Below are 12,185 nucleotides of genomic sequence, written 5' to 3' on the forward strand. Positions count from 1 at the left end.
TGCTATAACTATAAGTATGTACAGGCTGTAGTGAGTACAAGCTATGAACAGGATATAAATATGAAAAACTATACAGAATATGAAATTAAAAAAACTATACAGAAGTATGAGATGTACAGCTATACAGAAATGTGAACTATGCAGGTTATAAACAGTTGTAGAATTAAAAATTATCATATTGTACAGAATGATGTGAGCTGCATCCACAGAAGAGAGGCCTGAGAGATGAAGACTCTGATTCCTTTTCAACATTAAAATTCTATAGGAACCACAAGTACACCTAATATTCCAAAATTAAAATCTGGATTTCAAAGCGAGTCAGTGAAGACAAGCAAATATGCTGTCTCTTTATAGTCCCTGTCATGACTCTCTCAGCAGCACTTTTGATCCATCAATATTAAACAATTATTGATGCAGCAGATTGAGATGAAACCTGGCCCAGAGGTACAGTAGGTGTCCCAGAGAAGGAATGTGTTGAAAGTTGGACCTCAACTATTAAGGATGATTTTTAATGAATTTTTGAAATAGACAAAATTGTAGTGTATTGACTGTATTGAACTGAACATAAGTTCCCTGCAATTTCTGAAGAATATTGTGGTGATGTGTGGGTGTTCATGTGCCAATGGGGTTTTGCCAGTAGGGGGCGCTGTATTTGAGAGGGCTCATGAATGCCTCTATAAAAGAAGACTGACTTGTGAATGAGATATAAAATGTTTGGAGCAGACGCTCGCGAAACACAAGTGGATGCTGTGTAATTATTCAAAGCTATACGAAGACAACACAAATATTACAGTAAATCTGGCTGAAACTTGGCCCAGATGTACAGCAGGTTTCCCAGAGGAAGAATGTGTTGAAAGTTGGACCTCAACTACTATGGGTGATTTTTAATGAATTTCTGAAATTTCCATAATAGTAGTGCATTGGCTGTATTGAATTGCATATAAATGTCCTTTAATTTTTGAGTAATTTTACAGTAAATCTGGCTGAAACTTGGCACACAGGTACAGTAGGTGTCCCAGAGGAGGAATGTGTTGAAAGTTGGACCTCAACTATTAAGTTTATTTTGAGCTGCATACTGCCGCCAGCTGCATAGGAGACGCATTGCACCATTAAACCTAAATCGACAATTCATGTGCTATTACTTATGTCTGAGTAAAGGAGCAACCAATCACACAACTGGCTCCGCCCTGTCTCTCTTGATTGACAGACAAAGTCATTCTGCTGAAAAGTCGCATTATGAAATAAATAGACCATCGGGAAAAACGGGATTTTGAAATAAAGACTGACTTTGAAAAAAGGACATTTTGGAATATAAACGGCTGGAAATAAATAAAATGCCTCAGGAATAATCTGTTATTGTGAAAAATAATGACCATGAAATAATATTTCACAATAATAAGTACATTTATATAGCAGAATGTAATATATTTCACAATAATGAGCATTTTTTTCAAAATGTGTTCCATTATTTCACAATATCATTCTCACATTACATATCTGTGTCTTATTTATTCACATAGTTATTTATGTCATCTTGACCTATTTATTTAATTTTGAACACTTTGGTGCCGGTCCGCTATGGAACTCCAAACGACTCGCGGACCGGTACCGGTCCGAGGCCCGGGGGTTGGGGACCGCTGACTTAGACAACCTAAAAATGTTATTGTTGGGCTTTTTTCTGTGTTGTATTTGTTCGTGAGTAAATTGGTTTGGCTGAGATTAAAGTTATGAAATTAGATTAGAGAAAATAAAACTTTATTAATCCCTCAGGTGGTTTTTACAAAGCTGAATAAACATCAAACAGAAGTGTGAGATGGTCGAGAATTTACGTGTCCTGTTATATTTTAGAAGCAGACAGCTAAGTTTATTAAACTCCACCGAGACAGTAGAAGGCTAGACCGTCCAGTTTCCCCAGCCGTTTACTTCTGGCCTATCCGATCTTCTGAGCACCCAGCCCACATATTGCAAAGACCGGGTCCTCAGAAGGATGCAGCCCATGAATTTGGACACGACCAAAGTGCTTACACAGCAGTCTTCCTGTTTCATATGTCAGCTGTGCCCTCTCTATTTTTGGTTTCCACGCCCCAAACAAAACGCGCATTAAGAGGCCTGTGTCTCAATCTCGCGGCCCATGTCACCTCTACTACACCCCGCATAATAACGTGAAGAAATATTTTTAAAAATTATTCACAAAAATGATTTAACATGAAGGCAATAGGCAGAGTGTTACAGGCATCGCACTAAAGAATGTAGCCTCATGGGCAGTGTAGTTCGTGCTGCAGGGAGAATGGACTGCCATACCCGTTATGTGTCTGTGAGCGAGCGAGGGAGGGAGAAAAAAGGAAAAGTACGAGCTGTACCCGAGCAGAAACGGGAGCTGGAAGCATGCAAATATAATAATAACCGCTGCAGCCAAAAAGAGTGCCTGACGAGCCCAGTTATAAGTAAGCTATTAAGACTCGACTGTACACTGTGTTCGTGTTTTGCTCCCAGTTCAGTTGGAGCAGCCTTTCAACGCCTCTCTCTGTCTCTTGCTAGCAAAGTTGACCCAGACAACAAAGTAAAGCTAGTTTTCAGCTACAAGCCCGACATGAACCCGCCGTATTAGCCAGAGGTCCCTTTACTACGGTTCGGAGCCGTGGACCTGTTTTATATACATGTGGAATAGTTTTCTATACGAGATCACTGCAAAAAGTGCAGCCTTACCTAATGTCCACCCTACTGTTACTCATTTATATTAAGATTTTAAAATGTAGTCAGTATTGGTATGGCGAGTAACCTTCAGTAAAAGTCATAATTCACACAGCAATAGTACATTCATGTAGTTGTAAAAGGCATGCTAGTATTATAGGTAATCCAAAGTATTCAGAATTCATTACTGTCATTGAGTAACGTAACGGAATACATTACAAAATACATTCTGGGGCATGTAATCTGTAGTGGAATACATTTTAAAAGTAACCTTCCCAACAATGTGTGTGGGTAACGTTCACACAGTAATAACGGCCTCAGGTGATCAGGAGAAACTCACCTGGATTTCCTTTTTCCACAGCAGACTGAGAGCTGCAGGTGGAACTGAAGGAGGTCTCAGAGGTTGTAACTTCAGTACACATACTACTGTTAAAGGACTGAATACACTCCCCATACCAGCATAGGCAAAAATACACATGTTCTGTACTAAAGTGCTGTAGTAGAATTTGAAGTACTGATTCAACTTCTTTACTCAAGTAAAAGTACTGAAATGTACTCGGAGAAAGAAAGTAAAAGAAGCTGTTTGCAGGATGTTTCTACTTTAGTTCAGAGCTCACTGAACCTTGTGCTATATTAATAGCTCCAGTAGATTTTCGTAGTGTGATCAGTTGACCTGCTGCTCTCTGTGGATGGACACACCTGAATCTAACCAGATGTGAGCAGATGTTTCATGAGTTGTCCTGATTTCATCCTCCACACTGACAGTACACAGTTTATGCTGTCTTTATATTAGACACTATACAACCATCATCAGCTAAGTCATCTGAATCTCTGCTACACATGATGTGTAGCAGCAGTCAGACACTGTTCTTTACTTTAAACCATCACAGCAAACTAACCTGTTTATCCTGCACTAACGTGCTGACTAGTCAGCTTTTTTTCCACCACACAACACCGGCGCTCCATCTGTTGTAAGTCCACAGGTTTGTCCCAGGGCAGTTTCATGTCGGTTACACTTTGACATACGTTTTAAAAAATGTCTTTCCCTGTCGTTGTCCCTTGCATCGACTTAATGTTCAATATTTCCTCTCCACGGATGAAGATGGTCAGCTGTGCAATGTCCATCATGTCTATACTTTCATCCACAGCAAGAGAGTATGCAATAAAGTTTTTGCTTCTTTCACACAACTGTGTTCTTAAATCAGTGGCCATCTCACAAACCCGATCAATCGTATTTCTGCTCAGGCTCACATTTGCCAAAATCTGCGTTTTGTCTGGACACAAGACATTGCACAGCTTCATCATGCAGCTCTTCAGAGTGGTACCAGGCTGATTTTGCTCCTCTGCTACAATAAAACTTGTTTTCACAACAGCTTCACTTTGTGATTTTGCTGTGGTGAAAAAAGTCTGCTGAAATTTCAGATTCTTCTTTAGCTCTTCTACTTTCTGTAGTTTCTGCTCTGCATATAGGTTTTCAGCTTATCCTGACGTTTTGTCTCGTAGTGCCGTCTTAAATTAAATTTCTTAATTACAGCCACATTAGCTCCACTACTAAGACACACGGGTTTACCAGCAATGTCTGTAAACATATATTCAGTCACCCACTGGCGCTGAAAGGCTCTGCTTTCAGAATCAACTTTTCTCTCCACCATTGAGAGCGGCTAGCTGCGCAATAACAGAAGTTTGACTTGATTGACGCGGGAATGTTCTCAGTTAGCCTGGACACATGTGCAGTGTTTATACCGTTATGGAAAAAAACAACAACAAAAAAAAAAAACATCAGCCCATAAAAACGAAAAATCACCATCTGTATGCCCGGTATGCCCGATGGCCATGCAGTTTGGTCCAAAAGTAAACTTGTCAAAAAGCCCGTGACATGCAGCTGCTGCCAGGACCTGATGATTTAAGAAGCATGTTGTATCCTTTCATGTAAACGCCTGCTATTTTTGGACTGAGACAAATACTAGCGTAATGTTAGCTACAACTAAGCAGTAGTTTCGCGTTCTATTGAGTTCATGTCCAGAGAAAGAGTGTAGCCACATTTACCCATAATGAAATTCTTTGGCTCGTGCTCCTCACCTTTACATGAACATGTAGAGAGTGTGCTGTTATATTAAGAAGGGAATAGCAGAAAATAGCAGTAATAATAATAATAATGATAAAAGAGAAAAAGAAAGAAAAAATTCTCTAAATATTTAAAAGTTAGGGCAAGTTGGTATTTACATGTTGTGCAAAACTTGTGCAATAAGCATTTAAGTGACAGTGTCTAGAGTCCTGTAGTTGTAGTGAGTGTGTAATGGTGCGTGCAGAACGTCAGCAGCTCAAAAGCCTGGTGGCTTGTGGGTAGAAACTGTCTCTGTGTCTGCTAGCGCGGGTCTGAATGCTCCTGAACCGCCTGCCGGACGGCAGGAGTGAGAAAAGTCTGTGGCTGGGATCGGAGAGGATGCGCATAGTCTTCCTCATGCAGCGCTGTCTGTAGAGATCCTGCATGGCTGTGCTGTCTTCACCACCCTCTGCAGAGCTTTGTGGTCCAGAGCATTACAGCTGCCGTACCAGGTGGTGATGCAGCCAGTCAGAATAGTATGAAGCATGAACTATGAAGCAAAGTTACAAACAATTTTTAGGAAAATGTGTCTTCTTTCTTAAACAAAAGTTTAATAAGACAGGGAAGGACTTGGAGATTTAGCCACTGAGATTAATACGTTATTGAGCAAAATTGTGATGGAGTAAATCATTTGTTACACTACTCGGTACATTACTTTTGCTCCATAAATTGACCTGAAACACATTCACATAATTACCAGTTCTGCTGTTCTACACACCAACATATATCCCTATCAAAGTCAGAACACACATGTGATCTTTCATATGTATGAACACAAATCCAACAACACAAAGCAAAGATGCTTTGGAGTGCATTACACACAACATTGAATATGATAGAGTTTAATTTGGGGCTTCATACTAAGTGATGCTGTTGAGCTGACGTCCTCTCCTTCTCTGCTGCTGCAGTGGGTATGTGGACATGTCCCACATGCGATAAGAAATATCTGACAGAGTACATGCTGCAGAAGCACGTCCACCTGACCCACGAAAAGGTAGAGCCCCATCGTGTCACCTCTGCGGGACAAAGGTGTCCACTCGCGCTTCTATGAACCGACACCTGCGACGCAAACATCCCGAGGTGAGTGGGGTCAGACCTGAGAGGAAACAACCCATATTACAGCACCCTAAAGGCAGACTCGACCTGAAATGCTGTCCTTCTTTTATATGCCTACAGGTGGTGTCTGTGAGAATCGACGAGTTTGATGATCTTCAGGAAAATTTGTCAATGAATGATTCATCTATCAGCATTGTGCAGGTTAGAATAAAATTCTGGATTTCTGACACCACAGACCAAAAACGATTCATTGTATTTGGTCTAGACCAGGCCTCCATCCATTGTCTTCAGATGGTCCAAAATGCAGCTGCTCGCCTGCTAACTGGTATCAAACGGAGAGCGTATAACCCTAGTTTTAGCTTCTTTACACTGGCTTCCTGTCTCCTACAGGATCCAATTTAAACTTTTACTTTTTGTTTTTAAGTCGCTTAATGCCCGAGCGCCTTCTTACCTGCCTGAGCTCCTCTCTGTTTATGCTCCAGGAAAAACCATGAGGACTAGCTCAAAATGAATGCTGTCCATCCCACGGACTTGTCTCCAATCTCGTGGTGATAGATCCTTCTCTGTGACAGGTCCCAGACTCTGGAATAGTCTCCCCCTAAATGTAGATCTGCACAAACACTTGAGCAATTTAAATCACTACTTTTATGCCCTGGCTTTTAACACATATGACCCAAGCATTCTGGTCTTATTTTAAATAGTTTTAGTTATTGTCCTATTATTGTTTTATATTGTTATTATTGTATTACATTCATGCTTTTTAATGCCATTTTTATATTGTTAAGCACTTTGTGCAGCATCGGCTGTTTGAAATGTGCTGTATAAATAGATTTGACCTTGACCTTTGACCTTATTGACAAGCAAGGTGGTTTTAGGGAGGTGTAGCTATGGAAACACTGACAAACAACAAGAAACCATATTGGATTAAGTATGTCTGTGGTGTCAGCTGCCTTAAAATCTGCATTTTTCTGTACACTAAAGATGTTTCACTTCCTTCTGCAGCCCTCTCTGACCATGGAAAAAGACGGGATGTGTCAGGAGCAGCCCAGTCGACCTTCCCGACACCCCAAGAAGAAGCAGAGAAGCTCAGCTGAGCCGGAGCTCTCTGAGTCCGATGAATACGTTGATTTTGCTGAACCAAGGCATTGTCGGTGATGAGACTGAGATGAGCTCTGCTGTACAGAGCATCCAGCAGGTACAGTGGGGCAAAAAAGTATTTAGTCAGCCACCGATTGTGCAAGTTCCCCCACTTAAAATGATGACAGAGGTCAGTAATTTGCACCAGAGGTACACTTCAACTGTGAGAGACAGAATGTGAAAAAAAATATCCATGAATCCACATGGTAGGATTTGTAAAGAATTTATTCGTAAATCAGGGTGGAAAATAAGTATTTGGTCAATAACAAAAATACAACTCAATACTTTGTAACATAACCTTTGTTGGCAATAACAGAGGTCAAACGTTTGCTATAGGTCTTTACCAGGTTTGCACACACAGTAGCTGGTATTTTGGCCCATTCCTCCATGCAGATCTTCTCGAGAGCAGTGATGTTTTGGGGCTGTCGCCGAGCAACACGGACTTTCAACTCCCGCCACAGATTTTCTATGGGGTTGAGGTCTGGAGACTGGCTAGGCCACTCCAGGACTTTCAAATGCTTCTTACGGAGCCACTCCTTTGTTGCCCGGGCGGTGTGTTTTGGATCATTGTCATGTTGGAAGACCCAGCCTCGTTTCATCTTCAAAGTTCTCACTGATGGAAGGAGGTTTTGGCTCAAAATCTCACGATACATGGCCCCATTCATTCTGTCCTTAACACGGATCAGTCGTCCTGTCCCCTTGGCAGAAAAACAGCCCCATAGCATGATGTTTCCACCCCCATGCTTCACAGTAGGTATGGTGTTCTTGGGATGCAACTCAGTATTCTTCTTCCTCCAAACACGACGAGTTGAGTTTATACCACAAAGTTCTACTTTGGTTTCATCTGACCACATGACATTCTCCCAATCCTCTGCTGTATCATCCATGTGCTCTCTGACAAACTTCAGACGGGCCTGGACATGCACTGGCTTCAGCAGCGGAACACGTCTGGCACTGCGGGATTTGATTCCCTGCCGTTGTAGTGTGTTACTGATGGTGACCTTTGTTACTTTGGTCCCAGCTCTCTGCAGGTCATTCACCAGGTCCCCCCGTGTGGTTCTGGGATCTTTGCTCACCGTTCTCATGATCATTTTGACCCCACGGGATGAGATCTTGCGTGGAGCCCCAGATCGAGGGAGATTATCAGTGGTCTTGTATGTCTTCCATTTTCTGATGATTGCTCCCACAGTTGATCTTTTCACACCAAGCTGCTTGCCTATTGTAGATTCACTCTTCCCAGTCTGGTGCAGGTCTACAATACTTTTCCTGGTGTCCTTCGAAAGCTCTTTGGTCTTGGCCATGGCGGAGTTTGGAGTCTGACTGTTTGAGGCTGTGGACAGGTGTCTTTTATACAGATGATGAGTTCAAACAGGTGCCATTCATACAGGTAACGAGTGGGGGACAGAAAAGCTTCTTACAGAAGACGTTACAGGTCTGTGAGAGCCAGAGATTTTCCTTGTTTGAGGTGACCAAATACTTATTTTCCACCCTAATTTACGAATAAATTCTTTACAAATCCTACCATGTGAATTCATGGATATTTTTTTTCACATTCTGTCTCTCACAGTTGAAGTGTACCTCTGGTGCAAATTACTGACCTCTGTCATCATTTTAAGTGGGGGAACTTGCACAATTGGTGGCTGACTAAATACTCTTTTTGCCCCACTGTACATGTGCACATTTCCCCCAGAAGATTCTGCTTTGTTGCTACAATAACGTGTCCAACTTCTTTCCCCCCGAACACCACGATAAGTGGATAAAGGCAGGCGGCCTGATTAAAAAGGAAAACACAGACTGAAGTTTTTCTCCCTGAAGAGCCCTTAAGTCACCCACAGCGGCTGGCTCGACATTGCCAATGAAAGGCTGAATAAATCTGGATTTGCACTTGTTTTGTTGATTATTTGATATGAAGTCATCATTTAATAACTGTGGCAGTTGTCTAATAAAGTTTTTTTTGAATGAGCTATAATGTTACATAACCTAATAAATTGCTGACTTTGGTAATTGTTGACCTAGTAGTTATGACTTCATTGGGAATTGTAGGATAAAATGTGGATCTGTTGAGTAAAGCAGGTGTAAAATACACACAGTCAAACCACAAAATGATTACATTTATAATATCAAATTGTTTTCCTACTGTTAAGACAGTGTTATGAAATTACACAAATGCAGTGCAACGCTTGAAGCCACAATTGACAGCTAAGGCTTTGTGATTACAGATGTGCTCAAACACATTAGACCTTTAACAATTTTAATAATATAACTATACAAAATGGCATGATGCTTAAATAGTTTGATTTAAAAATGTGAAATAAGACATATTTTCTAATTGTATTTATTTTTCAGATGTGTTTACTACATTATTTCTGTCTGGGCCACTTGAGTCAATATAAGACTGTTTTTCCAGCTGCAGTAATTTATATTTGGCCTCTGTTCTGGAACTTTTCTAACATGTGCAGTATGGAAAGCCAAGAGGGCGGGAGAGCGGCAGCATCATTAACAACACTTTCCTTCCTGTTAAAAGGGAGTTTTTCCTTCCCGCTGTCACAGAGTGCTTGATCACTGGCTGGTGTCTAATTGTTGGGGTTTTCTCTGCATTATTGTAAAGTCTTTACAATATAAATCACCTTGAAGTGACCGTTGTCATTTGGTGCTATGTGAATGCAATAAAATTCAGTTCAGTTCAGTCAGCTGGTCTGCCAGGATCGCTGGCTGAGCTTGACTCACGGCCTCAGCCAGCTACTGTTCCTTACAAACTTAGATTATAACAACAGTGTTGTGCTTTGGCACCAGATGAGCTGCTTTCATCATCGAGTTGCAATTGATTTCATTGTTGCCGTTTCAGGTGGTGGTTCTGACCGACCCCAGTGCTCCATCAGCCTCCTCCCCCAATAGCTCAGTGGGACTGGCCAACATCACAGTCACGCCCATCACCAGCCACGCCCCTGCCCAGTTTACCAGCCTGCAGCCTGTCGCCGTGGGCCACCTGACAGCCAGCGACCGGCCCCTCACACTGGACAACTCCATCCTCACGGTCACCTTTGACACAGTCAGTGGCTCCGCTATGCTGCACAACCGGTCTGCAGAACTCATCCCAGAGACTGTAGGTTCTGCTGGAAGCAGGACACCCCAGTCCGTCGCCCATTTCATCAACTTCGCCACTCTGGTCAACCCCATGGGCCACCAGCTAGAGGCCCCGACTCTGGCATGGAGGCCTGTACCTGCAGCTGAGGGCAGCCAGGTCACTCCAGTGGTGGAGGGTGCACATGGGGAGAGTCAGGAGGCCCAGATCCAGGCCGGCCCAGCCAGAGCCAGCCAGCCACCCCTCAGCAGCAAAGCAGTTCTGCGCAACAGATACTCAGCTACTGAGCAGACACTAGGGGTGCAGGTCACCTCACACAGATACTGTTACATAGTAGAGTAGATTTTTAACAAACTGTACAAAGTTGTGATCACTGTCACCCAGATGCCTCTCCAGCCCAATGGAAGCAAATGGTATTGTAATATTTTTTAATAGTAAAACGGAAAACAAATTGACAGTTAGTGAATCTGTTTTTGAGAAAATAAAGAAAAAAAATGTGCATTTAGCCACAATCACTGACGTCTGAAACCAAAGCAACGGTTGAATATTCTAACGCCTTACCAGCCTTGGGGGGGAAAAATGCATGTTTTCAAGATAAGCCTGCTGCTTGAACAATGAGATGTGGAAATGCACCAACATGAAAAGCAGATGAACTTTGTGACAAATAAAGTGAAAATACGTTGACCACATTATAATAACACGTAGTATTTGGTGTATTCCCTAAAACAGCTGAGTGGTGAACATGATTTTTGAATGCTGTAAACTGTAATTATTGTGAACAGAAACCAAACAGCCAACGGTATCAACTACGTGAAAATGGCGCCATCTCGTGGCCCCTTTTGTCACTATAATACCTTCAAAACTGTAAAAAAAAAAATGCTTCACCTGTAAAAGTTTCAAAGTGACGTTTTTTCACCAGCAGAACTTGAGCAGCTTCAATCGATGACGTCACCGAAGAGTCAGAACGCAAAACTACAAAGTTAACGTGTGACGTCATTATATTTGAATAGTTGGTAGAGAAATATCAGTTAACAGTTGGCAGCGTTCCTCGCAGCATTCAGTGGCGATTAGTCTACATTTACTCCGCGTTTTTAAAGAGCTAAAAGATTTCACAGCATTTTAAGGACTGTGTCATAACTCTGGATAAGTTTGAATCCGTAAAGTTTGAGAGCTGTACTGCTTTAGTTTCCTCCAGATTGTGTATCATCCCAGAAGAATGGACAGAGGAGACGGACTAAACATCCCGATTCAAAGTAAGTGCGTGATAGGTTGGAAGACTTCTGTTATTCCCCATAGGCAGTATCAAAAAGCTATATAGCTGTTATTCATAGGGTTCACAACAAAGCAAAGGTGTACAGTTAATAATTAATTCATATTAGGTGCCATAAGCATAAAAACGATGTAAATACGATAAGAAAATTGTTATTATTTTTTTCATGTTGCATTAATGGTTGTCATTTTATTAGTCCATTACTAATCGCCTTTCTGGGATCAAGACCATCACAGACTACAGGACCACCAAACCCTCCCCCGCATCCTCTGATGTCTCCTTCCTCAACGAGCTCAACAACTTTTATGCTCGTTTTGAGCGAGGGAACCCCACAACCACAACCAAAGCAGACATGACGCCAGACCACCAACCTATGACTCTCCCCCACCGATGTAGGAGCGGTGCTGAGCAGGATCAATGTCCACAAGGCTGCAGGCCCTGATGGCATCCCCGGGCGTGTTCTCAGAGCGTGTTCTGGGGAGCTTGCAGGAGTGCTCACAGACATATTCAATCTGTCCTTGGCCCACGCTGTGGTACCGGCCTGCTTCAAATCCACCTCCATCGTCCCGATACCCAAAAACTCCAACCCATCTTGCCTCAATGATTACCGCCCAGTAGCACTCACCCCCATCATCACTAAGTGCTTAGAGCGACTGGTCCTAGCACACTTCAAATCCTGTCTCCCCCCCACCCTGGACCCCCACCAATTCGCATACCGCCGGAACAGGAGCACAGAGGATGCAGTCTCCATCGCAATGCACTCTGTCCTCTCACACCTGGACAACAACAACACATACGCCAGAATGCTGTTTATAGACTTCAGTTCAGCATTCAATACAATCCAC

At 42.4% G+C, this 12,185-nt stretch overlaps 1 pseudogene across 1 annotated transcript; it reads left to right on the forward strand.

The window, feature by feature from the left end:
- The first annotated feature begins 4,922 nt into the window (after window positions 1-4,922).
- Window positions 4,923-10,977, forward strand: LOC145423165 (PR domain zinc finger protein 15-like; annotated as a pseudogene). Its single transcript, XR_013904274.1, has 4 exons — window positions 4,923-5,875; window positions 5,972-6,052; window positions 6,854-7,046; window positions 9,834-10,977. The product of XR_013904274.1 is annotated as a PR domain zinc finger protein 15-like (transcript).
- The last annotated feature ends 1,208 nt before the right edge of the window (window positions 10,978-12,185 follow it).

Source organism: Astatotilapia calliptera, chromosome 20 (assembly GCF_964374335.1).
Source record: "Astatotilapia calliptera chromosome 20, fAstCal68.1, whole genome shotgun sequence".
Classification (NCBI taxonomy): Eukaryota; Metazoa; Chordata; class Actinopteri; order Cichliformes; family Cichlidae; genus Astatotilapia; species Astatotilapia calliptera.